The 26783-nt window shown below is 40.1% G+C and overlaps 1 long non-coding RNA gene across 1 annotated transcript in view; it reads left to right on the top strand.

The window, feature by feature from the left end:
* Positions 1–4876: 4876 nt before the first annotated feature.
* LOC120530128 overlaps positions 4877–26783 on the top strand; it is a 44484-nt gene continuing 22577 nt past the window's right edge. Inside the window, exon 1 of the long non-coding RNA XR_005633907.1 lies at positions 4877–5261. This is a non-coding gene — a long non-coding RNA (uncharacterized LOC120530128). The remainder of the gene's footprint in view (positions 5262–26783) is intronic.

Here is a 26783-nt window from a genome sequence, read left to right as displayed (position 1 = left end):
TGCACAGGTTGCGGGAAACTCTATCTATCTATCTATCTATCTATCTATCTATCTATCTATCTATCTATCTATCTATCTATCTATCTATCTATCTTGACGTTCAATATCTTCTGATTAGACTTCAGCTCTGTATAGCGTCTTTCACGGTGATCGCTGTTTTAAAGTGTCATTACTGACCAATCAGTGCTTATTACTTTCCTTATTATAACAGAGACGGTACGATGGCGCTGCTACCTTCGCAACAAGGTGGCTGGATTTCACATCCCAGGTTTGCATGCTCTTCCCTTGTTCGCGGGGGTTTCCTTCCACTGTGCAAAGAAATACAGAATAGGTCTACTGGTGATGCCAAATTGCTGTCTTTGTGTGTGTTCCCCTACTATGGACTCGAGTCATTTCGGTGTATTATCTCTGCCCTATGCTTGCCGGTTACAGTTTCCCAGAAACTCTACTCAAAATGAGGCGGGTTTAGAAAATGGATGGATGGATGGATGGATATAAAAATACAAGGGCACACTGCAGCCGTTTTAGGCTTTGAACCTTTCGATTTACAGCCTTCAGCTTTAACTGACACTGAACCGGTCACCGATATGCAGTGACAGAGCTCTGGACACTGACTTCTGGAGGGCGCCTCCGTACGTTGTATCATTTCTTTATTGCGAAATCATCCCTCGACTGCGAGTTTTTTTTTTTTATTGATTGATTTTAACACGTTTACCTGCCACCTGAACTAATCACTTTCCACATCCGTCTCCGCTTAAAATCTATTATATAAAGACGAAGCTCTGTAACAATCAGAATTTGACCATTTTGTGTCAGTGCTGACAACTGATGCACGTGCTGGAAAATGTTAATAACATTTGAAACTACCCAGTAATAATATATTGGCTAATAGTCTTTGGAACGTTTAAAATAGACTTACGCACGTTCGTATAAAAATATAACGTTTATTTGAACTATAAAACAGCTTTATTAGCTAGTGGAAGTGCATTAAAGGGTAGCGTGACAAGAGAACATCTATCTGTCTCCGAAATTCAATTAAGCAATTTTACATCTCCATACCACATCCACTGGGCAAGCAAACAGTACGAAAACAAAGTTCTAATTAAATCTATCTATCTATTATATAGTGCCTTTCATATCTATCTATCTATCTATCTATCTATCTATCTATCTATCTATCTATCTATCTATCTATCTGTTATATAGCACCTTTCACTCTATCTATCTATCATATAGTGCCTTTCTATCTATCTATCTGTTATATAGCGCCTTTCACTCTATCTATCTATCCATCCATCCATCCATTTTCCAACCCGCTGAATCCGAACACAGGGTCACGGGGGCAGGGTGCCAACCCACCGCAGGACACACACCAAGCACACACTAGGGTCAATTTAGAATCTCCAATCCACCTAACCTACATGTTTTTGGACTGTGGAAGGAAACCCACGCAGACACGGGGAGAACATGCAAACTCCACGCAGGGAGGTCCCGGGAAGCGAACCCTATTTGTTATATAGTGCCTTTCACTCTATCTATCTATCTATCTATCTATCTATCTATCTATCTATCTATCTATCTATCTATCTATCTATCTATCTATGTATTATATAGTGCCTTTCACTCTATCTATCTATCTATCTATCTATCTATCTATCTATCTATATATCTATTTGTTATATAGCTTCAATAGAATGATTTGTATACAAAGGTAAGCATCTTACAATAAATATTGAATACTGAACCTTAAGATACATCTACAGCACCTTTTCGAATCTTCTTATTGTTTCATTTATTTAATGTCTTTCACATCTCCTTATGTCTTTCAAAGTTTTCTGTCATATGATTATCACATACAGCATGATTTATATGCAAAGGTTAGGATGTATGCAGAGCAGACCGTCCATTGCCTTTCAACTCTATCTATTAAGACATTGTGTTTAGTGCCTTTCACATCTAACCATCAATGCCATTTTGTGGCTTCAACATCTGGCTGTAATGTAGCAACCTTTGAATGTACTTATCATATGAGTTTCTCATACAGTATAATTTGCATGCAAAGATAAGCATGAATACAGAATACACTGAGTAGAGTGTCTTTCAGAATCATCTATCTATGAAATAGTGAGTTTTAAATCTACCTTTTAATACATTGTACAGTATGTAGTGTCTTTTACATCAAACGGTTTGTGCCTTTTACATTAATTTATGACAAAGTGCCTTTTGAAATTAATATCACATATACAGTACAATACAATGATTTGCCTGTATACAGTATACACCAAGTATAGTGCCTTTCAGATTTCTATGGCTATAATAGAGTGCCTTTCACATCTATCTATATGATATACTGCCTTTCCAAATATGCCTATTATATGAATATCACATGCAGTATGAATTGTACATAAAGGTAAAGATGCATATAGTATGCAGTGAGTACAATGTAATTTAGCTCCATCTATTATAGATAAGTTTCTCTTTCTTATTGAATTTATTAAAAACATATAATATTCCATACAACCAAGTCAAAACTTATCAGAACTAAATTCAAATCAACCCATGAGAAAGAGCGGAAGGATACTTTTCAGATATGACTGTTAAAACATAAATCCTATTGCTATATCTTGGGTTATTTTTGAAAAGCCTCCGTGTTCGTGTTTTGTTTCATGCTGTGTATGTCATTCCAAATCTAAGCAGCGTACAGGAGTGTACTGCACCGTATCGTGTGTGTGAGTGCGCGACTGTGTGTGTGTGCGTGTGTGTGTGTGCGAGTGTGTGTGTGTGCGTGCGCGCGCGTGTGTTTGTGTGTGCGCGCGCAGTGTCACGCTATTAAAGCGGCAGCCTGTTTGGTTGTCTGGAGGTCTGTTTGCAGCTCTGTAAGACCCTTTTGATATTCCAGCTCCAATATTCTCCTCTAAACACACACGGAGTTTGTAATTCTTACACTCCAGATGCTTTGAAGAAAACAAACAAAGATGTTTTCTCTGAATATGCAGTATGGTACACACATTTCCGTTTTAAATGAGGTAATCAAAGAATGTTATTAAATAAAATCTGCAGCATTACTGTAGCTTGACGCTCTGTGCTATATTGTCATAAGCTCAGGCAGGGGACACTCCTGTCATCTTTAGGACACATGTACAGCCCTGGTAATCTTATAGATTTCATCTCTGATTCTCTTCCAGAAATTCCTTGAGGGCGGATGGGGGTGGATGGGGAGTTTGGTGTGTGTGTGTGTTGGGGGGGGCTTGGATGGAAAAAAAGGAGAATACATAGGGGAGGCTTTGAAGGCTACAGGCATTATGCAGACTAATCAGAGAGAGCTGGGGGGACAGAACTAATGTCTGAATTCAGGAGTGTACTGAAAAACCGCAGCTCGGTGACATGTTTAGTGTCAATGTCAGTTCCTGGCTGAAGGCAGCAAATTGAAAATTTCAATGCCTAAAGGCTGCTCTCAGCTCAAATATTAATAACTACTTATATCCATTCATTTTCCAAACCTGCATTATCCAGAGAAGGGAAGCTGGAGCCCATCCCAGTAAGCATTGAGCACACAGCAGGAACAATCCCTAGACAGGGCACCAGTCCTTTGCAGTGTGAGCACACACACACACACAGAGAGAGCAGGTGCTAATTTAGGTTTACCAATCCACCTAACCTGCATGCCTTTAGACTGTAAGAGGAAACCAGAGCACATGGCATGAACACAGGCAGTACTTGCAAACACCATAAAGGAAGGAACCAGGACATGAACCGCTGCCACCACAGCTATACACCTCAACTCTGGAGCTCCAAGTAGGTGGAGTTGATTCCAATGGGTACACTGTGGGTAAGATTAAGGGTTGTGGCAGGGTTATAATGGTGGCTCTCCATTAGGTCATCTTCAGGTACCTGGAGATCCACAGTCGAGTCTCCAGGCAGAAGAGATATCAGATGCAGCCACCTTATTGTGAAGGTAACAGCCCTACACCGCACCACCATGCTGTCCTAACTATATAAATTGATGTTATTAATAAGAGCTAAGTGGTCTGTAATGGCACTGCATGGTCTGTACTATTTTCTTACCTTAATGTTGCCATAGCAATTACTTTGAAAGGCACTATATAAAACTGAAGCCTAATCTTTTCATATTATTGAATTTCAGATTAGTGTTATAGATAGATAGATAGATAGATAGATAGATAGATAGATAGATAGATAGATAGATAGATAGATAGAAAGGAAGTATATCATAGATAGATCTAGCTGTGCTATCCTATTATATAATGAAGTTATAAATAATAACTTAATGGTATGTAATAACACTGCCTGGTCAGTACTACTTTCTTGCCTCAGTTTTGCTATAGCAATCACTTTGAAAGGCACTATATAAAACTGAAGCCTAATATCAACTAAGTGTTAGATAGATAGATACAGGGTGGTCCAGATCTAATTATGCAGATCCAGATCGCCTGGATGACTTTGATTTATGCGGGGATGATTCCAGTTCGGCACAAAGATGATTCTTCATGTCGTCATCTCGCACACTTCTTGATGGTCCAGGATTTTTCGGGTGATTTTCTATGTAATAAACTTAATAAGTTATATCATAATGAAAATTGCATAATTAGATCTGGACCACCCGATAGATAGATAGATATGAAAGGCAACTATATAATAGATAGATAGATAGATAGATAGATAGATAGATAGATAGATATGAAAGGCAACTATATAATAGATAGATAGATAGATAGATAGATAGATAGATAGATAGATAGATAGATAGATAGATAGATAGATAGATAGCGAAGGTCTCCTGAAGTTTCACACACGTGGACTGTGAATCGTCTTCTTGGAGTCATCTGAAGCTTCTTTGTTGCAAAGCCGAGCGCACAGTACTAAAGCGGCGCCACTAGAGAGCTCTAAAGCACAGGCTCAGCGTGTAAATAGAAGAAACAATTGCAGAAAATTAAATTTCCGCTCAAATTACGCCCCTTATCATCAGCGAGTGCATCATTTCGAGTTGAGAAAGACAGCGAGATATAATTTCAGCTACCGTTCCGAAGTGTTTCCGCGCACGATCGCTCATCACTGAGAGCAGGTATGCGCATCTGCCTTGGAAACTCCGAGGTGAGGCAGAGAAGCTCGACGACCACCTCGGTTTATTTTGCAGGGTAGACTAACTCAAAAAGAAATTAGTCTTAAAAATGAGAAGCTTCTCGTGACGAAACAGGCAACTGGATACGTGCTAAATTGCTTGACCCTTTTAACAAGAAAAGGTAAGGGGGCGCTACTGTAAACCCGGGGCTGGGGGCTGAGGGCAGCTTTTGTCCCTATTCTGTTAAGTGACTGACAAGTGAAAATTGCACTCTGTGCTGCTTTTTAAACACGGCGAGATCAATGAAGAATCAGACTGGCGAGTTTATCTACAGTTTCTCATTAATCAGCACCGGCTGTATGCGTTGCGCATCATCGACTAGTTGGATTTATAATGAGCTGCAGGAGTAACTGCTATAGTAGCACATTATTATTATTATTATTATTATTATTATTAACCGTGTTTGTATGCAAATAGTGGTTCACATAAAATTAAGTACAGTTTTGAAAAGAGCAAGCAAACCCAACGTGAGAAATAGGACATTATTTTAATATAAATGCCCAGACAGCTAAGTGGGCTGAAGCAGAACAACCAGCACCTTTGATAAAAGTCGACGTTTTTATTTCTGTTTTCATATACATTCGCTAGTCAGTGCCCAGATATCAAGTCTAGTAGCTCGATAAGAGCGAGCGGCATCTGCTGTTTCAATGTGTGTGTGTGTGTGTGTGTGACAGGTGGGATTTGAGTCAGGCCGGTAACGCGGCACTCCTGTCTAATCTGCGATTAGTGCCCCTGGTTGTCAATCAGGAGAGGAGGCACGCTATTGGGCCGAGTCACTAAGAGGAGGGACGCCTTTCTCCTACTGTTCAACTGCATGTATTTGTATCCCGTTAAAATTCTGCAGCGCGTATGTTGTTTATTTTATGTCGAACGATGGGAATTTACAAATTAAATTCCTAGAAATCAGCTTTAAGTAGCTTGTATCTTCACTGGGGAAGCCATTTAAAACATTACAGTATAACAGAGACGTGCATCCCTACATTCGGTTTTTTAAGTAACTAATTGCCTTGAGTTCAGGGTTGCGCAGCGTTAGGGTCAAAGAAGGAGCCACGACACTCACTCGCATAATTAAGGACAGAGCTGACCTTTATATTCACAATACTGCAACAGTTAGCACTGTTAACTATCGTTAATCAAGATATCGTTAAATCAATTTTAAAATACAGCCAAAGCATAATGTTGCTAATGATGACTACATGATTGCTTGATATGACTGATTTTTAACTTAAGCTCCATTTTCAGCAGCTATTTCTTTGAGTGTCCTAACGGTCACTTCCCTTAGCTCATCCCTAATTGTTCTTGTTTATTGCTAATTTGTAATTGCATTTTGAAGTTGATAAGTGTCATATTTTTAACTGCTCAACTGTTTTCTTGTGCAGTTTAGCACAAAGCAGCGAGTTTCGACCCATCCTTGCTTGTTAAATGACGTGAAAGCTCCTTCTATGCCTGATTAGCTGTGCTGCCCATCCAAGACGGGATGAAATCCATATAATCAACGTGGACCTCATCTTTTATATCCGAGTCAGGGGGTCGTCCATTTGGTTTGGTATAATGATATGCACCCAATCCCTTTCCCTTGTGGTGGTCTTTTCCTCTTTAGACAAAGCCACCAGTTTTTGTCACTTCCTGGTTGAACTGATCATTCTTATAGTCAAAGTGTTTTATTGGGAAAATCCAGTAGGCATCGCATTTGTATTGTCTTGGTTTAGCGACTCTAGCCTAGTTGTGTCAGGGCTTGGAACTGATTTATCGTTATTTTCACTCACCGTACAAAGCTGTCAGTCATTAAAGTTATAAACCTCCTTCATATGGGGTGAGTGAGTGCAAGAAAGTCATTACCATGCCACTTTTGCCAGCCTATAACGTTGGACCAAAGAGTAGACTGTTAACCCTTAACTGGTATTTTTATTATCATTTTTTAACATTATATTTTGCCTTTTTTTATTTTTTTTTTCCAACCTTAGCAACCAGACAGACACACAGATACGCAGACACGCACAAACAGACCCTTGAACTTTTGTTATGGTGGATAAGCTGATTTTGGCCCCTCCAGCAGTTACTCGCTGTTAGACATGCTGTGAGTTTACACCATGTAGCAGACCATCTGTTGGAATAGATTTTGTGATGCATGTAGTAATAAAATGCACTGCATTTTTCATTCCAACAGATGGCTCATCACAAACATGAACCATGCTTTTCCATCCATCCATTATCCAACCCGCTATATTCTAACTACAGGGTCACGGGGGTCTGCCTGAACCAATCCCAGCCAACACAGGGCACAAGGCAGGGAACAAACCCTGGGCAAGAAGCCAGCCCACCACAGGGCACACGCACACACACACACACACACACCAAGTACACACTAGGGACAATTTAGGATCGCCAGTGCACCTAACCTGCATGTCCTTGGTCTGTGGGAGGAAGCCGGAGTACCCGGAGGAAACCCAGGCAGAACATGCAGGGAGGACCCGGGAAGCAAACCCAGGTCTCCTACCTGCGAGGCAGCAGCACTAGCACTGTGCCACCGTGCCACCCTACCCTACTTTTATGAATCATATATCAAATGGCATATACCAGAGACATAGAAAGTGAACAGATACACAGACACTTGTTATATTAAGGTGGATAAGCTGACTTTGATCCGTCCAGTAGTAACTCTCTATTGGAAATACTCAGTGTTAACATTTGCAGTCCACTATTTATTAGAATATATATTTTAATGCATATAGTAGTAAAATGCATTGCATTTTTCATTCCAACACATGGCACATCATAAACATTAACACTGCTTTAACAGATCCCACACTAAGTGGTATATAACCAGTTTTCTTATGTTCAGACCCTTATTTGGTATTTTTATTATCATTTTTTAACGTTATGTTTTGCCTATTTTTAAAATTTTCTTCCAACCGTAGCAACCAGACAGACACACAGATGCACAGACGCACATGAATAGACACTTGAACTTTTATCAAGGTGGACAAGCTGATTTTCTTCCATCCAGCAGTTACTCTCTGTTGGACATGTTGAGAGTTCACATCATGTAGCACATCATCTGTTTAAAATAGATTGTGTGATGCATGTAGTAATAAAATGCACTGCATTTTTCATTCCAACAGATGGCTCATCACAAACATGAACACTACTTTTATGAATCATATATCAAATGGCATATAACAGACATAGAAAGTGAACAGATACACAGACACTTGTTTTATTAAGCTAATTTTGGTCCGTCCAGGCAGTAACTCTCTATTGGAAATACTCAGTGTTAACACTTGCAGTGCACTATTTATTGGAATATGTTTTTCAATGCATATAGTAGTAAAATGCATTTCATTTTTCATTCCAACTGATGGCACATCACAACCCTGCTTTAGCAGATCCCACACTGAGTGTTATATTTAGCAGTTTTCTTATTTTCACACCCTTATTTGGTATTTTTATTATCATTTTTTAACATATTTTGCCTGCTTTTGAAATTTTCTTCCAACCTTAGCAACCAGACAGATACACAGACACACTTACATAGCCACTTGAACTTTTCTTATGGTAGATAAGCTGATTTTGGTCCGTCCAGCAGTTACTCTCTGTTGGACATGTTCAACGTTTACACCATGTAGCACACCATCTGTTGGAATAGATTTTGTGATGTATGTAGCAACAAAATGCACTGCATTTATCATTCCAACAGATGGCTCATCACAAACATGAACCCTGCTTTTATGAATCATATATCAAATGGCATATAGCAGAGACACAGAAAGCAAACAGATACACAGTGTGAATAAGGCGCTATATAAAGCGCCCGACCCGGCACAGATTCACACTGAGGCACGTGTAAATTAAACAGAAATCTTTTTAATTTTCTCCTCCCCGTGTTCCACAGGCCCAACACAGTCCCAAACACTTAAACAGTTCAAACACTTTTCCCCTGTGGGGCTCGTCTTCCCCGTGAACCCCACAGGTATAACACTGTCCCAAAGCACCTTACTTTACACACAGCAATCCTTCCGCTGGCACCACCACTCATCCTCTCAGGCAACCTCGTCCTCTTCCTCCCGATTCTGGCCCAGAGTGGTGGTTGCTGGCTCCTTTATGGCCCTCCCAGGAGTGCTCCCAATTGCACTCCCGTGTGGGCCTGATGATTAAACCAGCTGGGCTTAATTATCTGTCTCAATCCCTGGCGGCCATCCTGGGTCCCCACAGGGTTGGGGAGAACTCCATTTCCCATGAAACCCTGCGGGAAACTGAGGCATCATCAACCAGGGAGGCTGCCACCAAGCGTCCCGGGGGAGGTACTGAGAAGTCCATGGCTGATTCCCCGGACCATATACAGCAGGGTCATCCCGACCGGGCATGGGACCCGGCTGTCCATTACAACAGATACATAGAAACTTGTTTTATTAAAAAGGATAAGTTGGTTTCCGTCCATCCAGCAGTAATTCTGTATTGGAAATATTCAGTTTGCATTTATTGGAATATATTTTACATGCATATAATAGTAAAATATATTGCATTTTAAATTCCAGAAACATGAACCCTGCTTTTACAGATCCCCAACTAAGTGGCATATAACAGGCTTAACCCTGGACAGACACACAGATACACAGACACACATATACAGACACTTGTCCTTTTATTAAGGTGGATACGCTGATGTTGGTTTGTCCAGCAATTACTCTCTGTTGGAGATGTTCAGTGTTAACGTTTGCAGTACACCATATATTGGGATGTATTTTGTTTTGCATGTAGTAATAAACTGCATTGCATTTTTCATTCCAACTGATGGCACACCACAAACCTTAGCACAGCTTTTACAAATCCCATACCAAATGACATATAACAGAGTCATGGCAACTGGATGTCCTTTTATTAAGGTTGATCATGAGAGTGTCACCTGTTGTTTAATTTCTTACGTACCTGTGGAATGTTCCAAACATTTTTTTTTTATCATCATTTTCTCATTCTTCAGGCAATTTAGTGTTTATTCCAGATTTTGTTGAAAATGCTGCAGGCTTCAAAACTGAAATTAGCCTATATTTGCAAGTTTATTTTCATTTTATGAGTTTAAATATTAGATGTCTTTTTTTGGTATGGCTTTAAATTTAATATTGGTAAAACAGCATTTAAAAATCATTTCATTTTTATTTGCATTTTGCATACTCACCCAACTTGTTTGGAAATGGGTCTGTATAAATAGAATTATTTTTGGGAACAAAAGTGATAAAACAGATTAAAACAATAAAATACACACAATATATATTTGAAGCAATACAAATGTAGACTGTGAGGGCCACATACTTGGGATGGATGCAAAAGGAATCATCTGGGTACCAGCTATGTGAACTCCATTTAAATAACAGAAAAATTTGACATTAAACAATAGAACTGTGTGACAGACAAACTAAGGTTTTGCTGGAAAATGTCGCTCTTCCGGAGTCAGATTTCCAGAGAGCTCTATCATGTAGGACGACCGTCATTGGTTGGAATATCTACCGCCAGCCCAGAAGAAGAGGCGGGGCTTAGTTTTGGAGTGAGGCAGAGCCAGATGTTTTATCCCGTCTACACCTTACAGATCTAGTCATTGGCATCTGCGCCCCCTCTCGTCCAGAGGTGGTACTGTTTACCCCATCCCATAGGAATATTTGACTTCTCAAATTTTGATCTTTGATGGCTCATGAGATTTTACATTTATGTTTCATTTAAGAATCAACTTTGTCAAGGAGGTTTCTCCTAAAATTCCTTAAAAGACGTAGCATTAGTCAAAAAGGAGATATGAGATGCAACTAAGGTAAAATTGAGAATTTAGTTTGAAAAAGCATGGTATATTTTGTGAGATCTCTTTCAAGACTTCACATTTTTTTTACTTATTATTGGACTGGTGCCCTTATTCAAGGTGTTTTATAACATTTGCCATATGATTGGTTACATTTCTTTTGTTTTTACAATTGAAGCAGAAAAAGTGACTTGCTCGTGGTCATACAGTGGTGTCAGCAGTGGGATTTCGACCCAAGAAACTCAGCATTTGAAATCATTTCTCTCTTATTCTAGAATGAGTAGAATCTAACTGGAGCACAGCAAAATAAATTAATAGTACAGGGAGACTCATTCGGATGAGGCCCCGAATATTCTGTTGTAACTCCCGTTAGGATGAAACAATCTGAACCAAACAAAATACCCTATATACCGTGATGTATGTGTAATCGATTGCATTACATGTGATGCTCAACCTGCTTCCGGTTTTCTGCCAGACACATTTCGACGCAGCGCTCGCATTTATCGACAAGCGTCTCGGTGGGGGGAATAGCAGCAATTTCACGTTGGATGTTTTCCTTCAAATCTTTCACAGTGCGAGGCTTGTTCTGATAGACTTTTCCTTTGACCAGAACCCCAAAAGAAGAAGTCTGGGGGTGTCAGATCTGGCGACCGTGGTGACAAAGCCCCTTTTGCCGAAGAAGGACTCCATTTCTTCCATGCTCCTTGCAGATGTTGCACCATCTTGCTGGAAGCCACCTTCCATTAACTCACAATCATCCAGTTGATTCTGACATCGCTTAAACGAATTGGTGACCCTATGAAGACGCGCTGCTAAATACTGTACACCACCATCTTGATGAGAAGTCGAGTGACTGAGTGAAGGAGTACGGGCGGTAGGCACCTTGAAGATGCAAACGGCTGTCCGGCGCCTACCTCATCACTCCGACGCAGGGGCATCCCGACTTGTTTGAAGCTCCATATACTGAGGAGCACATTGCACGTTGTTTCGTTCAGATTGCTGCGTCCTAGCGGGAGTTATTACTGAATATTCGGGGCCTCTTTCGAGTGAATCTCCCTGGATTATTCTGAACCAAAGATTCCAGTTTTGTGTTCTACTACACCCATCCTTACATTTCACCCTTTATTACTGAGCACGCAACGCAAATACTTTCAAATTGGAAAAAAAAAAAGAATTCATGATACTACTTGGAAAATCGGAATTCCTTTGTATGACTTTGCTGAGATCTCTGCAGAAACTGAAGAGGACACCCTTTTGGGGTATTTTTTCTCAAGAGAAAAATCAGAGAAGTATGAAACAAAAGGAGAACGTCTCTGTTTTATTTCTTATTTCTGATCTCATTGTTGTCGAGGAGAAATCAAAAAGATCTCTTTTTTGATCTTGCATTCCTATGGGATGTGCGCATGCTTGACAGTGCCGTCTTCACTTACGGTATACACCACAGTTTCAAAATTAAATGTGTAATGGAACTCATCAGTTTTATCCTGCCCTCTCCTCTAAAAGATTCCTGTATTTTTTAATAAAACACGCCTGGTGCAAACTTAGTTGAAATTGAAGAGATATTGCACATGTGGCTGACACCTTAATAAAATTCCAGAAATAAACAAAATGATATCATCGACAAATCCACAATGTGAGATGTGTATTGCATTGATTAGTTGTGTCAATGTAATAGTTTACGTTTTGATTTTTAATACATTTGCAAAAAATGATACAATTCTGTTTTCACTTTGTTCTGAGGTAGTGAGTATTACTTGAGGAGGGAAAAAAATAAAGCAGTCGGAATATTTTCTGGAGGCTCTGAGAATTGCTTCCAAACACTTTGAAATCGCTTTCACTTTTTTTTTTTTTGTTATTTTTTACCCGGTATGACAAAAGCTCACAGGTATGATAGGCCATTCGGCTCGTCTTAATGTCTTCTTATGAAAGACATCCAGCTTTTAGGATTTCCCCCACCTATTTTTGCCCCTTTAGAACCTGAAAACCTCCACTGAAAGAAGTATAACCTCCATTCAACTTAAAATAATCGAGGGAATGACCCACACTTAATATTTTCCATCTGAAATAATATAATTCTTTTTATCTTATTGAACCCACAATTTCTAAGTTGAGGCAAATCATTTAGAGTAATTGGATGCAATTTAATTGTTTTAAACTGAAGTAAATCTATTTTTTAAGTTGGGGCAAATCATTTAGAGCAGGGGTGCCCACACTTTTTCGGCTTGCAAGCTACTTTTAAAATGACCAGGTCGAAATGATCTACCTACATTAAAAATGATATATATATATATATATATATATATATATATATACAGTGCATCCGGAAAGTATTCACAGCGCATCACATTTTCCACATTTTGTTTTGGCTTTGCATTTGATCTTGTGGAAAATGCTCCAATGTGGATCATTTATAAAACTGGATTTGAGTGTGAAACACTCATATGGCATGAAAACATGCATATGGAAAATATATATATACATATACAGTGCATCCGGAAAGTATTCACACTTTTTCCACATTTTGTTATGTTACAGCCTTATTCCAAAATGGATTAAATTCATTTTTTTCCTCAGAATTCTACACACAACACCCCATAATGACAACGTGAAAAAAGTTTACTTGAGGTTTTTACAAATTTATTAAAAATAAAAAAAAATGAGAAAACACAAGTACATATACGTATTCACAGCCTTTGCCATGAAGCTCCAAATTGAGCTCAGGTGCATCCTGTTTCCCCTGATCATCCTTGAGATGTTTAATTGGAGTCCACCTGTGGTAAATTCAGTTGATTGGACCTGATTTGGAAAGGCACACACCTGTCTATAGAAGGTTCCACAGTTGACAGTTCATGTCAGAACACAAACCAAGCATGAAGTCAAAGGAATTGTCTGTAGACTTCCGAGACAGGATTGTCTCGAGGCACAAATCTGGGGAAGGCTACAGAAAAATTTCTGCTGCTTTGAAGGTCCCAATGAGCACAGTGGCGTCCATCATCCGTAAGTGGAAGAAGTTCGAAACAACCAGGACTCCAGGCCATATAAACTGAGCGATCGGGGGAGAAGGGCCTTAGTCAGGGAGGTAGCCAAGAACCCGATGGTCACTCTGTCAGAGCTCCAGAGGTCTTCTGTGGAGAGAGGAGAACCTTCCAAAAGGACAACCATCTCTGCAGCAATCCACCAATCAGGCCTATATGGTAGAGTGGCCAGACGGAAGCCACTCCTTAGTAAAAGGCACATGGCAAACCGCCGGGAGTTTACCAAAAGACACCTGAAGGACTCTCAGACCATGAGAAACAAAATTCTCAGGTCTGATGAGACAAAGATTGAACTCTTTGGTGTGAATGCCAGACGTCACGCTTGGAGGAAACCAGGCACCGCTCATCACCAGGCCAATACTATCCCTACAGTGAAGCATGGTGGTGGCAGCATCATGCTGTGGGGATGGAACTGGGAGACTAGTCAGGATAAAGGGAAAGATGACTGCAGCAATGTACAGAGACATCCTGGATGAAAACCTGCTCCAGAGAGCTCTTGACCTCAGACTGGGGCGACAGTTCATCTTTCAGCAGGACAACGACCCTAAGCACACAGCCAAGATATCAAAGGAGTGGCTTCAGAACAACTCTGTGAATGTCCTTGAGTGGCCCACCCAGAGCCCAGATTTGAATCTGATTGAACATCTCTGGAGAGATCTTAAAATGGCTGTGCACCGACGCTTTCCCATCCAACCTGATGGAGCTTGTGAGGTGCTGCAAATGGAATGGACGAAACTGGCCAAGGATAGGTGTGCCAAGCTTGTGGCATCATATTCAGAAAGACTTGAGGCTGGAATTGCTGCTAAAGGTGCTTCGACAAAGTATTGAGCAAAGGCTGTGAATACTTATGTATATGGGATTTCTCAATTTTTTTACTTTTAATAAATTTGCAAAAACCTCAAGTAAACTTTTTTCACATTGTCATTATGGGGTGTTGTGTGTAGAATTCTGAGGAAAAAAATGAATTTAATCCATTTTGGAATAAGGGTTGTAACATAACAAAATGTGGAAAAAGTGATGCGCTGTGAATACTTTCCGGATGCACTGTATATATATATATATATATATATATATATATATATATATATATATATATATATATATATTTATATACACGGAGTATAGTTTATATATAAAATATATGTGGACTTACCTTGCATAACTGAATAACCTTTATGGCACAATAACAATTCAATACATTTATGGTCACTACAGTACTTGGATTTAATAATCTTCATGTGGGAATAGGCTGACTCGCATAAATAAGTAGAATCGAATAATGCAGTCAAGGAGGTAGCACATTTCCTCATGTTTGGGTACTTTTCTTCTGTGAGTAAGTTCCAAAACTGTCCAAGAGCCCCAGACTTCAGCTGAATGTGAAAAATGACGGCTGTCCGATTAACTGCGATTTTCGTTCCCTCTCCTTTCTCTTTCTCAGATCGCTTTTTGGAAGGATGTCAGTTTCGTAGTTTTTATGAACAGTTTGAAAGTGCCTTTCCACATTTTCCTTCTTTGGAATAGCAATGATAGATTGACAGATCAGACAAACACATTTCGATTGTGACATTGTGAGAATAAAAATCCTCTTCCAATTCCACATCCAGCCCACGAACAACTATTTTTTTAAATCGCTTCTTAGTCGATATAAATTGGAAGGCTAACTAAATCACAGCCAGAGTTTTGCAGTAGCTTGCGTGTTTCATCGTGCGTGTGGGATGACCAGTGTGTTAGAAGAAAAGAGATCTCAGACTGGCTGCCCTGTATGTCAATCAAGTGGCAAATGCCATAGGGAGGACATATGATAGCGCAGTGGTTCTCAAACTGTGGGGCGGGCCCCCCTATGGGGGCGCGAAGTAACAAAAAGGGGGTGCGAAGATGTGAAAAAAGAAAACAAGAATCAAAAATATGAAAAATCCATCTATTGAAACCAAAACAAATTAAACTACATTCTGATACTAGAAAAATAAATATAGAGTTAGATAAATGTCAATAAAAGTTGAGTAGGTATAATAAAATATGCATCTATGATATATCATTAATTAAAAAAGAGCAAATTGGTATTAGTGGGCTCCGTTCAAAAAAACATTAGGGGGTGCGATTAAAACTGTTATGAAAACTTGGGTTGCAAATACTAAAGGTTGAGAAACGTTGTGATAGACTAACATTTAAAAAAAAATTGTTTTGAATGCAATGCGATCTTCCTGCACTACCTTTGCGATCTACTGGTTGATCGCGATCGATGCATTGGGCACCCCGATTTAGAGTGATTGGTTGTAATTCACTGGTTTTGTACTGAAGTAAATCTATTTTTTCAGTTGTTACAATTTAAAATGGTTTATTTGTTGTAACCTGTTTTTATGCCATTAGAAATATTATGAACATAGATAGATAGATAGATAGATAGATAGATAGATAGATAGATAGATATGAAAGGCACTATATAACAGATAGATAGATAGATAGATAGATAGATAGATAGATAGATAGATAGAAAGGAGATAGATATGAAAGGCACTATATAGATAGATAGATAGATAGATAGATAGATAGATAGATAGATATAGATAGATAGATAGATAGATAGATAGATATGAAAGGCACTATATAACAGATAGATAGATAGATAGATAGATAGATAGATAGATAGATAGATAGATATGAAAGGCACTATATAACAGATAGATAGATAGATAGATAGATAGATAGATAGATAGATAGATAGATAGATAGATAGATAGATAGATAGATAGATAGATAACATATTCCAATGCTGTTCCTTTTACATTTATTTAAAAATCTAGAGCAAATACACAAGCATTTTGCAGTGTAAATGTTAAATATATAACAAAAAATTATTTAACGTTTTTACAACTTTCTTGAAAGTGTGTTTTATTACGAGTTCTTATACTTACAATTAACAGTTGAGAAACAGGGTTACTTACCAGAAATCCTCCATTATAAAAGTCTGCTGCTGAAAATGACCAGACCTGGATAGCCACGTCCACTCCACTCCACTCGGGAAAGTGTTCTTCTTTTTTGGCAGTTGGAAAGCCAGCACGCTGGAAAGTTCGATCGGAAGAAAATACAAACGGCCCTCCAACACAACACACGAACAACCTAAAAGGTTAACTGAAATAGGATTTTTATGTTTGTTCCCACCACCATAACTTACTTTGGTACAAACATTTTTTTTTACTTTGATTGAGATCTGAAATCAAATATTTCAAGCTACAACTCTAAATGACTAATCTTAAGTTGTTTGAAAGAGAAAATTTACGTTGAATGACCAACATCAATGTTATACTTTTTTCAGTGTATTTTGCCATTTTTGCATCAAACTCTGGGCAGGAAATTACAACCTTAAAATAAAGAGAAAAAACAAAAGGTGTCTTCAGCAGAAATGATCAGAGGGGCTTAATGCAGTGCACCTCCAAAAGGGATAAAAAAGGTCAAAATTAGACCTTTTCACAAAACTTCAAAAACTCGGGATCAGTTATACAGGCATGTAGAGTGTTGTTTTATGCTTTTTGGAGGTTGTTGATTATGAATATTTTTGATATTTGTTTCTTTACAGGGGGTCCTAGCCTTCTAAGCTAACAATGACACATTTCAAAAATAAGCATGTGAGGTATAATTTTAGAATATTTAAGGTTAGTGATTATTAATGTGATATTATATTTAATTTTGGACCCTTTTACATAGGGATCTAGCCCTCCTCACTCATGGCCAAAAGTTTTGAGAATGACACGAATATTAAGTTTGCTGCTTCAGTGTTTTTAGACCTGTGTCAGATGTTTCTCTGGTAGACTGAAGTAGAATTACAAGCAGTTCAGAAGTTTCAAAGGCTTTTATTGAGAATGACATGAAGTTTGTACACAGAGTCCATATTTGCAGTGTTGGCACTCTTTCTTTTTCAAGACCTCTGCAATTCGCCCTGGCAGGCTGTCTGTCAATCAAGTTCTGGGCCAAATCCTGACTGATGGCAGCTGCCCATTCTTGCAGAATCAATGCTTGCTGTTTGTCAGAATTGGTGGGTTTTTGTTTGTCCACCCGCCTCTTGAGGATTGACCACAGGTTCTCAATTGGGAGTTTCCTGGCCATGGACCCCAGATGTCGATGTTTTGTTCCCCGAGCCACTTACTTTTCACTTTCGCCTTATGGCCCGGTGCTTCATCATGCTGGAAAAGGCATTGTGGGTCACCAAACTGTTCTTGGAAGGTTGAGAAAAGTGGCTCTCAGAGGAGATTTTGGTCCCATTCTTTATTCATTCCTTTGCAAGTCCTAAGTTATTAAAAATGAATACGTATTTAATGAATTACTAGAATTTTGTTATAATTTCAAGTATTTCTTATTGTTTTTTGTGTCATTTCAATGCAACTTTGGGAAATCTGACAACCACTACATTGTGCTTGGGTTTCTAGGCAACTGACCTGAAGGTCACATTTCCACGTTTCTGTCTAAAGTTCTCCTCAGCTTGTCCGTTTGCACATTCAATAAAAAGAATTCAAAAAACCTGAAAATTCAGAGAAAACCAATACTTGTATAAAGACTTCAACGACTACAATACTCAACTGCTGCCTGGAATAAATAACCAGAAGGAGGAGCCAGCAGATGTGACATCATGGCAACCCCGCCTCCTGGGAGCTCCACCCTAAAAAACCACATGGAATGGAGACACATTTAAGAGGACAGAACACAAATATCAAAAGATAAGGGAATCCAGCAGAAATACCATAAAAGCATGAGAAAAAGTAACTCAAAATGACCATAAACAACAATAATAAATAACATATACATAAATTCAAACAGACATATAACATTTTTAATTAATATTAAAAGCTAGATGGGGAATTTATTTCAGTTGCTTTTCTCCTTCCATATTGACAGTAATTTTTAGTCACAGACCCTCCACCACTAACACACTTCAATCGATGCCATTTTCACATCACTTGAATTGGACTCTGCTGTGTATGAAAACCATTGAGCCGCCACAAGTCTATTTAAGCTACATTTTGAACTACACAACATTGCAAAGAGCTCTAAATAAAAAACACAATACAAGTATTTGCATTCTAGTATCACTATTATCAATTGTGACAGATAGGGGGTGCTGTCGTCCCCTTGAACCCTTAGATCAAATGCCAGACACCAGATAAAAGTCCAATTCTTGACATTATTACAATTATAAAGTGCACAAAACACCCTCCACTCCACTATCTATATATATAATTCACTAAGGCAAGACACCCATGGAAAGCACGTCGGAACGGGCATGGATTCACTAAGCCGCTGTCAAGTAAGACATCTATGGCGCACACAGGAAGAAGCCACGCCCACCAACTCCAAGACCATTGGATACGACGACAACTCACAGAGCCACTCCCACCATCTCGGACGCGACGACACAGAAAACGCGGCGTCATTTACATTCACCACTTTGAATTTTCATTCAGCCACGTTGACTGTTCATATAGGCATGTTTCTCGCGGAGGTGAATCGCCATATGCAGCGTGTAAAACGGTTTGCGAGGGGTATCCCATGGGATCCTTAAAACATTCCTTTACAACTGAGGTTAAAACACAATGAAGTGAGCAGTCTTTAAAAACCGAGTTTTCGGTTACGATGCACGACCGCATGCACCATAGCAAACTGTTTTACATGTTACATACAGCAATTCGCGCTACTACCGTGGTTGGATGTATTGGTGGATTATATATAGAAAAGCAGCCAAACCCGCAATGGAAAGTCTACGCGAGTCACAGGTGCATCTGGACTGTGCAAAGACGACAACGACTCAAGTGACGAGTTGGAGGTGGGCACATGAGCGGGCAGTGCATATCGAACGAGAAATCAGCAGACTAGCATGACAGAGGGAGCGGAATGGACATCCTTCTCCTCTCCTCCCGCTCCACCCTCCACGCATGAGCGCCGTCCACCCCAATCCCTCCGTCTGGGAGGAGAAGGTGCGATGGCGGTCCACCAGTATTCAGTCACGGACGACTGTGTGTTGGTTCGTTCCGTGCATTGTTACAATGTTGCTTTTCTTGCTGATTTATTACATTACCGATTTTTCAAATGTTCATTTTCTCCTGCTGTGCTTAAAAATCTTTAAAAAACCGGCCTGATTATGCGGCATATGGTACGCCGTGGGTTGGCTAGTACTCATAAATCCAATAAACACAATAATAAATCAATAATCACAATCAATACAATAATCCCCCTCTCCCAGATGCGTTGTTCCCTTCCTCCCAACTCAGCTTGTCCGTCTGGGATATCCCACAGTCTTTTATAGTCCAGGACCTGGAAGTGCTTCTGATCTCTCATTTCATGTGATTACCCAGCACTTCCGGGTTAGTGAAAACTCTTTTTCTTCGTTAGCCGGGAAACACATTATTTCTTCCGTCCTTGTGACATGGAAGTACTTCCGGGCTATAAGGAAAATGAACGCCTGTGAGTCTCCCTGCAGTGTCCCCTGGTTGCCCTGACGTTATCCAGCAGGGCTGTCCACTAAAACTACATAGTCCATGATGCCCTGCTGGAATTCGGGGCACCTCCATGCCGCAGGGAGGGCTCCCTTTGGTGGCCTGGGGGTATTGGCCGGGATGGATGGCAAGCCATATTCCACACAATTTAGACGAAAACAGGCCATTCAGCCCAGAAAAGCCCACCAGTCCTATCTACTTAATTCTTCCAAAATAACATCAAATTTTAATAAAATCAAATTTTACTACTGTCCACCAAACTACCAGGGGCCTCATGTATAACGCCGTGCGTAGAACTCGCACTATAACATGGCGTAAGCACAAAAGCCGAAATGTGCTTACGCACAGAAAAATCCAGATGCAGGAATCTGTGCGTACTCCAACTTCCACGTTCTTCCGCTACATAAATCCCGATCAGCGTGAAAAGTAACGCTCGTGCACGGGCATTATGTAACGCCCCAACTCCTCCCAGAATTACGCCTCTTTGAATATGCAAATCAATATAAATCGCCCTTAAGCGCAGCCTTCTGTGAAAAGACAATGGGAAAAGCACGGGGAAAATATAAGAATTTCAGCGAATACCAAGTGGAGGCAAATGAAAAACATACAATTTGTTCAAATAAACCGTGGTATAATCAACAAAAGGAAGTTGATCGAGTGACATAGCGTGTTGGAGAAACTTGAAAGCTCACATTCAGAAATCGCACAGTGCCAGAAATAAAAAAGAAGTCACATATCAAAGTCGCCGTGGAAAGCCGAGTTGTAAGCCCACTGTCTGAGTGTCATATGAAAGTTTATTAGGGTACAGAGAAAAAAGGCACACTGTGGGGAAAAAGCACGAAATGTCAACTTCAACCTCGACATTTCCACTTTAATCACGTAGTTTATTTTGTCTTAAAGTAGAACATTATAAACTTCATCTTAAAATCGTTTAATTAACCAGTTTCTCAAATCACATCGTAATTAAACTAGCATGTTAAATGCTTTGTTTTGTATTTGATTTTCTATGTGCCTATGTGTGTGAATCACTACTTGCTTTTTAAACTGGCTCTCTTCCTCCAACTGGACACAGAGTCCATTACATTCGTGATATTACAGTTCTCTGAATAACTAAAATACTGAGTTGTATACGTGATATCATTTTCATGATGATAGGAGTTAAAGCACGTTATTAAACATGTGTTTCACTTCGATGAAATAATTTATTGCAGCAGTACAATCAGGGGCGGCTCTAGGCTTGTGGGGGCACTGGGCAGAGGAAGAATCGGTGGCTGGCTCCTTCGCCCGCCAATGTCAGTAAGGTAGCTTATGCACAGTGGATGGCCACGTCTGTTGCAGACACTGCATAGCCGCCTCGTGCTCATGACACAAGCATTTAACTTTTGCCGAAATTTGACGCTGTGTTTTTAGCTGTGTTCTTATTTTCTCTTTCTGTTTTATATTCAGTATATATTGGCGTAGCCGTCACTGCAGTCAGTGCTTTTCTTTACCCAAGTAACCGATCGCCATACAATCAGCTCTGTAATAGACGTTAAGCCATCTGTAAGCTTAGCGCCGATTCTTCAAAACGTTTAAAGAACATTGAAATATCTTCGTAGTACATGTTTAATTATTCTATCCTTAACGACACTCCCAGTGAAGAATACAGATTATTTAAATGAAGTTAAAGTTTTATCTGTATAATTTAATAAACATATTTCGCTGAATTTCACCTTATAAATGATATCGTTTCTGTTTCTGAACCGAGGTCCGTACAGGAAAGGCTTTAAAACATTTTGCCGTGGCTGAGACAGCGTGTGCTTAATGCCGTATACCGATAATTCCCTTTCCGATCAGCTGCTGCTGTGATTCACACTCAGATACAGTGATATAAATACTCTGAGTGGTGCAGTGAGAGAAATATTGAAAAAGATGATCCGCTGTGGCAATTCCTAACAAGAGGAGCTGAAAGAAGAAGAAGAAGAAGAAGTGAGAGTACCAACGCTAAAGCAGTTATGGTATTTGGAATACTATGGCTGTTCCCTCTACCATTATATTGTTACGAGTTAATTACAATCAGATGCATTACACTAATAAACAATATATTTATAAAGCCGCGTCAGGAAAATAAGGTGTAACCACACAGGAACAGTAGCACTGCTTTGACGCTGGGTGCCGCCAGTCTGCAAAACCGAGCGGAGAACTTGCGTATGACAAGGCATGAGGTACCGTGGAAAAGTGCGTGGCTTTACGCCAAGTGTAGGTTTTATACATCGCGATTTGAACGTGGAAAAGTTCTTACGCAACGTTTCTGTGCGTACGCACTGTTTATACATGAGGCCCCTGGTCACTTATTCCAAGTGTCTGTGGTTCTCGGTGTGAAGAAAAACTTCCTAAAGTTTGTACAAATTTTACCCTTAATAAGTTTCCAGCTGTGACCTCATGTTCTTGATGAACTCATTTCAAAGTCACCGTCTTGATCCACTGTACTAATTCCCTTCATCATTTTAAACACTTCAGTCAGGTCTCCTCTTAATCTTCTTTTGCTTAAACTGTAACAGCTCAGCTCTCAACTCATCCCCTGTAGCTCTATATTCAGCCTAGTCGCTCTTCTCTGGATTTTTTCTAGTGCTGCTATGTCTGGTGGGCCCAAAACTGCACCCAGGACTCCAGATGAGGCCTCACCAGTGTGTTATAAAGCTTGAACAGAACCTCCTGTGACTTGTACTACACACATCAAGGCACTATATAACCTGACATTCTGTTAGCCTTCTTAATAGCTCCTAAATCCTTCTCATAAGGTGTACTTTCCATTTTCAGTCCTCCCATTGTGTATTTATACCTAACATTTGTACTTCCCACATGTAATACTTTATATTTACTTACATTTAATTTCATTTGCCACAAATCTGCCCAAGCCTGTCTGCTGTCCAAGTCCTTCTGTAATGACTCAATGCATTTGCAATTATCTGCTAATCCACCTATCTTGGCATCATCTGAAAACGTAACCATTTTGTTGTTTATATTCTTATTCAGTTAATTTTATTGAAAATAGCAGTGGTTCTTGCACTGATCCCCGCTGGACAGCATGCTTAACATCACCTAGTTCTAATGAGGTTGCTCACACCATCCACCCTTTGCTTTCAGGTAGGTGGTGTGTTGTAATGGTTAAGGCTTTGGACTTCGAATCATGAGGTTGTAGGTTGAAGTCTCACTACTGACACTGTGTGACTGTGAGCAAGCCACATGACCTGCCTGTGCTCCAATTGGAAAACCAAAAAAGAAATGAAACCATTTGTATCACGAATGCTGTAAGTCTCATTGGACAAGGCATCATCCAAGTATAAATTCTTCCTATGTATGAGACAACTCTGCACCCATCTACGCACGGCACCCTCAACTCCCACCTCTTTCAACTTGATGCCTAACTTCTCACGAGGCACCTCATCACATCCTTTCTGAAAATCAAAAAAAATTAATATCGCTTGCACCACTTTTATTGTTAGTAAAACATGACCTCGCTCATCTTTACCCATGATGGCTCTTCAATAAAACTCTTGTTCTTGTCATGTGTTGCTTAACCTTCTTCTTCTTCTTCTTCATCTTTTCCCACTTCTATTTGTGTTTTATGTGCTTGATCAACCAGCAGTTCCTCACAGGTCAAGCCCTTTTCCTTCAGGTCTTCCTTTACTTCATCCATCCACCTCTGCTTTGGCCTCCCTCACATTTTTCTCTTCCAATGGACTTCCATTTCCATCACTCTTTTGCCCACATATTTATTGTCTCTCCTTGTCACATGCCCTCACCACCTCTACCTACTTTCTTGGACATGCTTAGATATTCTCTCCAACTTTTGTTGTACCTCTGATGGTCTCATTTCTTATTCTGTCTCTTTTTGTAACTCCACACATTCTCATTTCTGTTACATCCAACTTCTTCTCCTGCTGTCCCTTTACTTCTCTTGTCTCAGCTCCATACATAATTGCCAGTCTCACCACTGTGTTAAACATCCATCCATCCATTATCCAACCCGCTATATCCTCATTACAGGGTCACGGGGGTCTGCTGGAGCCAATCCCAGCCAAAACAGGGCACAAGGCAGGAAACAAACCCTGGGCAGCCCACCACAGCTGTCTTAAACACCATACCATTAATCTTCCCCTTAATTCTTCCATCACACAATACTCCTGATACCATCTTCCAATTGTTCCGTCCACACTGCACTCTGTGGGTTATCTCAGAGTCTAGTTCTCCATCTTGAGCTACCAATGATCCTTGTTATTTAAACTCATCCACTCTTTTCAATACCTCTCCCTGCAGGCTCACTTCTGAATCTTGATCATCATTAGAGCTCAGATATTGTGTCTTCTTCTTCCTATTTATCTCCATCTCTCTATCTTCCAAAACTCTTCTCCATTCTTCCAACTTCCTCTCCACTTCTTCTTTCCTAGTGCTACGCAACATAATCTTATCAGCACACAACCTTCACCAGAAGGATTTGTCTTTTATTCCATGGCTCAATCCAGGCAGTATGGTACAGTGGTTAAACCTTTGACCTTCAAACCCTGAGGCTGTGGGTTCAAATCCCACTGCTGACACTGTGTGACCCTAATGGCGCTTTTCCACTGCATAGTACGGCACAGCACGGTTCAGTACAGCTCACCTTGGTTCGGCTTGGTTTGCGTTTTGACTGCAGTTTAGTACCGCTTTAGAGTGGGCGGGATTATTCACGTGTCGTTATAGTTGCGCCACCTCTACTGCCGTGACATCATCGTAAATGCGCCACAAGTGACCTCCTGAAAAACGTTTTCATTCCGCGTCACCCCATCCAGCTCTCGCTGGGTCCGCTCCTCGGCTACCAACGACAGGAACGTCTGTACTTCCTCAATAGACCACGAAACAGCCATTTTTGGTTAAAACAAAATGGTGCGTCCGAACCTTCACTGGCTGTGCTAAAAATCTAGTGGGTCTGTTGTGTCTCGTGTCACAAGTTCAGTGACGCAGTAATGACGATTTTCTCCGGCCAATCAGTGACCAGCAGAGTTTACATGTCACGTTTTGGTAACGGTTTGGCGCGCTTGGAACCTCGGCTGAGGTGGTACTAAAAAAAGGACCAGGTACTGTTCCCAGTGGAAAACCCCCAAAAGTGAGCTGAACTGAGCCGTGTCGTACCGTACTATGCAGTGGAAAAGCGCCATAAGAAAGACACCTGACCTGTCTGTGCTCCAACTAGAAAAAGAAAGCAAATGTAACCAATTGTATCTCAAATGTTATAAGCTGCTTTGGATAAGTAAATAAAAATAAACACATCTATGACCTAACCAGAGCCTTTTGGTTTCTTTATTGTCTTTTATAGCCCTATCATTAAAATTAGTATTATAGGGCTCAGATCTTAATAAAATTGATTTGGGTCCTACATTTTATCCCATAGGGCGGCATGGTGGCGCAGTGGTAGCGCTGCTGCCTCGCAGTTAGGAGACCCGGGTTCGCTTCCCAGGTCCTCCCTGCATGGAGTTTGCATGTTCTCCCCGTGTGTGTGTGGGTTTCCTCCCACAATCTAAAGACATGCAGGTTAGGTGGATTGCCGATTCTAAATTGGCCCTAGTGTGTGCTTGGTGTGTTTGTGTGTGTCCTGTGGTGGGTTGGCACCCTGCCCAGGATTGGTTCCTGCCTTGTGCCCTGTGTTGGCTGGGATTGGCTCCAGCAGACCCCCGTGACCCTGTATTTGGATTCAGCGGGTTAGAAAATGGATGGATGGATGGATTTTATCCCCTATAATGTTATCTATTTTTAAATAACTTTCAATACTATTTATAAATTACTATTAAGGCTTTGTTTATTTATTTACTAGGGGGTTTCACCCCCTGCTCGCCAACCCCCCTTGCCTGCACTACGCACCAGCCACTTTGTGTCTCTGCCACTTGCGTTTGTGGATTTCATTTTCACCAAACAACAAATCTTTTAATTCTCATGGATAGGCCTCTTCATTGGTAAGAAACACTACTTTTCCCTGATGGCAACACAAATTAGATGATCTACAGGTCTCCGACTTAAAGTTTAAATCCAAACAAGATATTCAATCTCTTTTTCGCTATTCCGTTATTTCGCCAAGTAATAATTTCAGTTTGTTTGTGCTAATACGGTCTTTATTATAATTTTTTTGAGACTTTCTAATTTTCGTACTTTAATTATCTCTAACCTACTCTGCATGTGTATCGCGCCAATATTTGAAATGTTTACGACGTTCTACTTTGTCATCTACTCTTTGACTTTTATTTCCGGCCCCAGGCATGGTTAAATTTCTTGGCACAAAGTCTCATCTCGCGGGATGTGAAAGTATCTCTCTGAAAAAGTCATGTGTTGTC

The sequence above is a fragment of the Polypterus senegalus genome, chromosome 5 (genome assembly GCF_016835505.1).
Source record: "Polypterus senegalus isolate Bchr_013 chromosome 5, ASM1683550v1, whole genome shotgun sequence".
NCBI classification, from domain to species: domain Eukaryota; kingdom Metazoa; phylum Chordata; class Cladistia; order Polypteriformes; family Polypteridae; genus Polypterus; species Polypterus senegalus.
Note: the sequence above shows the minus strand (reverse complement) of the source record. Positions and strands in the feature narration are given on the sequence as shown.